Consider the following 3,580-nt stretch of genomic DNA (forward strand, 5'->3'; position numbering starts at 1 on the left):
TAACTGTATTGTACCAGGCTTACTATTGTCATGGCTCACATTTGTAAATGAATATACTACTCCCTCCGTTCCTAAATATAAGTCTTTTTAGAGATTTCCCACGGACTACATACAAAGCAAAATTAGTGAATCTATACTCTAAAATATGTCTATATACATCCGTATGTAGTTTATAGTGAAATCTCTCAAAAGACTTACATTTGGGAATCGGATGGACTATTTGGCAAAAGATGCACATGTATAAGACTTCTGCTTTAGACTAGAATATGCAGCCTTACTTTTTTATGTTTTATCTGTGAATGAGAATCATGGGAGGCTGCATAGCCCGCTAGCGTATACAAGAGCTCAGTTGTTTTCTCTCTTCTACTAGTCTACCTTGTCATTTCTCCCAAATATGTGTTTGGTTATGCATACATATACTGCACAGTATGTGTTCAAGGACATATCTTGAGGCTTTCTTCATTCCAACTTTTCCAACTGCTGACCGATTTAATCAACTTTTGCAGTCTGGAAAAGAATCAACTGGTCAGCTCAAGTTCAGGGAAGGTCCCGTTGAAAGTGCCATGTCGTGCATCAAAATGATGTGTTTCCGTGAATTCCGTGGGGATGAAGGCGAGGTTGCCTTCCTCAGATTGTTCTTCAAGAGCACAACGATGCTGGAGACCGCAGTGGTAATAATGGCGAACCCCAGCTTCACACCATTTTTGACAGCTGCAGCATCTTCCATGGTGCGGCGAGCTTCTGAGGTGAATAGGTGCAACCAAGTGCTGGTCCTTGAGAGCACAGGTCCTGAAGGAGGTGATGCGTGGAGCTTTAGAATAGGATGTGATTTTTCATGTGAGGACCCCTTTTCAGAAATGGAGGCCCTCAGCCAATCTTAGTGCCTGCGGAGCTGTGGATTTTTTTTGGATGTGCTGAACTAGGATGAGTCATGGATGGTATCTGCTTCTTTTGGCTCACGGCCTTTGATTTGGCGGTCTTACATTGCAAACTTTGGGTTAAAATTTGTGGCCTGATATCTGGTGGGAATCAGAGATACTATTAATTCGTACACTAGCAGATTTGCATTTTCTTATCCTGGTTGAGGTGTCAAATTTAAGACCGCCATGGTTTACTGAAAACTGCTGCCTCACTTTCTAATTTGTGTTACACATGAGTAGCTGCATATATAGCGACGACGCCAGCACAGTTATTTTTCTGCCTCACTTTGGTGCTTTGTGCTAGTTCCATGCATGGAAGTATTGATCTGCCATTTCTCCAACACCATAATTTGAGGCTTCATTTATGCATGGTGGTATGGTGTCTAGTGGGAATCAGATTTACTATGAAGTATGAACTGATTATTTGCAATGCCGGGTAACCTGTTTATCAGTTTCCATCAGTAACATTTTCATTGTGCTCCTGATAAGCACGCTACACTTCTATACACTTGTAAATTTGGGTGCAATTTATCTTGACAGCATATGCACACTCGCAACATTTTGTGCGAAATGGAACAAAGTAAAACTGTTTGTCTGCGAACGCATTGCTATTCGCTCACCACTACTTGTGAAAGTGAAAGGTCAGTGATTATCCACTGGAACTAGTAGGGAACAAGCTATGCAAATTTACCAATCGCTTCAAATTTACAAATAATTTACCAATCACTTTGAATTTCCAAGTTGTACCAACAACAGGAAGCACGGCATGGAGCTATATTTTTGCTGCAACGCATAGAACTTACATCTTTGCCATGAAGTACAGACAAGCAGGAGCATGGGAAACCTGCTACAACATTTGCTGCAAGATACACAAGTTGCATCTTCACAAGAACATGCCAAACAATATGCTGGTCACATAGGCCAGAACATTATACTGTGAGCCCAACTTCAGTGCTCCAACTTTCAGTCAATGCATCATTGCCAAAATTAACCAACAAATATTGTGAGAACTACATGACATGAAAATTTCCTCCTCAGTTCTTAGCGGTGAGAGCATTGTTCTCGTTGACCCAAACCCGGTTGTCTAGCTTGGCAAAACGCTTCAGGTTTTCATAAGGCAGCGTCTTGGCATCTTTCATCTGCAGCTCGCTCAGAACAGGACGCTTGTTGATCGTGTGCCACAACCAGACAGGGTACTCAGAGTCTGGTTGGACCTTCGGGTCAGAACCCTCCTTTAGGATATTTGCCCCAAACACACTTGTACTCTTCATTTCTTTGCTGAGCACAGGTTTAGCATCAGCTGCGCCACCTTTCTGCCCTTCTTTCCCTTGGCCGCAACCGAGAAGCTTCTTGTCCCGACCAATTGAGCTGTGTCTCTTGGAATAACTACAAGCTTCACTACCTGTGTCCAAGACATTGCCATCCATGGGTCGATATTTTAGCTGCATAAATCAATCAATCATCAGAAGTAAGTGTTGACTGTACTAAAAAACAATGAAGTGTCAACTCGTATAACATTAGAAAATCACCAAATGCTGACAGAAAAAGGAGGGTTCGAAGCCCACAACCAATGAAGGCATCCGAACAGAAGGTCGTAGGACTACACACATGCAGAAGGAGTATGCTGGGTATGTCAGAATCAAAACTGGATAAATCAGGTTTGGGGCCATGTTAGCCTGCTTCTGCCACAAGGTTTTCATTTATACTGTAATATAGGGAACTGAAGCTCGGAGAGCTAACATGTTTTAGTGAAGAGTTGTAATTCTGCTTCCAAGATGTTTACTGCAACTTATTTCGAAATTACTATGTCGTTATACTGAATACATGAGTTACACATGATTAAAGATGTGGATAATCAGATATAATCATCATTTAAAGGTTATTGCCAAAGTAAAACCAAACAAAACATTTGGACTGGAGCAGACCAAAGCCCTGAAGAAAGTCAACACTATTTTTAGCATCAAGCCCCAACCTAAAGCAAAATCTGAACTCTAATAAATCCCCGATTCCCCGTGTTAGGCCATAATTCGCAGTATGGCATCATTCACAATATGTCAGGCAATAAGCACCACAATATGCTTGGTTAGCAAATTTTTCTTGGAGTTGAGCAAAATCATGAGAAAGGCGCAGAACAGAAATGCCCAGTTATAATACCAGTTTGTTTCTTGCTGAAGCAAAATCAGTTGAAACATCAGACACTAGTTGCAGCATGAAGCACTAGCCGACTCAAAATCAGATCCATAATCCAGCCTTTAGACCATTTATTTATGCATAACACAGTTCACAACACGGTGCCGCATCGTACCGCGCGAGCCAAGCCCGCTGGCCGCCGTGGGGTCGTACGCACCATCTTGCCGCATGCCACCTAGTGCCGAGCCGCATCGTACGTATTTGAACTGAACTCCAGCTGCGAGTTGGAAAGAGAAAAAAAGAAACGAAGGAATCGATAATCCAGTATGCATGCAATAAGGGAGGGAAGAAATGGAAACGCCGTTGCAACGGAATAATCAGATCGGGCATGTTGCTTCAACTGCATGCCCAACAGGCCACATGCATTGGGGGGTCAAAGACAAAAAAAAGGGTTGCTGCAATTTAAGGTTGCAAACCACAGGGCACTTAAAAAAATGGCTGAAAGCCGGTGGGGTTCACTACTACCTGGT

The 3,580-nt window shown here is 42.5% G+C and overlaps 1 pseudogene; it reads right to left on the reverse strand.

Moving 5' to 3' along the window:
• Window positions 1-1,954: 1,954 nt before the first annotated feature.
• On the reverse strand, window positions 1,955-2,343 carry LOC123048406 (39S ribosomal protein L54, mitochondrial-like; annotated as a pseudogene).
• Window positions 2,344-3,580: the final 1,237 nt, after the last annotated feature.

Source organism: Triticum aestivum, chromosome 2D, assembly GCF_018294505.1.
Source record: "Triticum aestivum cultivar Chinese Spring chromosome 2D, IWGSC CS RefSeq v2.1, whole genome shotgun sequence".
Classification (NCBI taxonomy): domain Eukaryota; kingdom Viridiplantae; phylum Streptophyta; class Magnoliopsida; order Poales; family Poaceae; genus Triticum; species Triticum aestivum.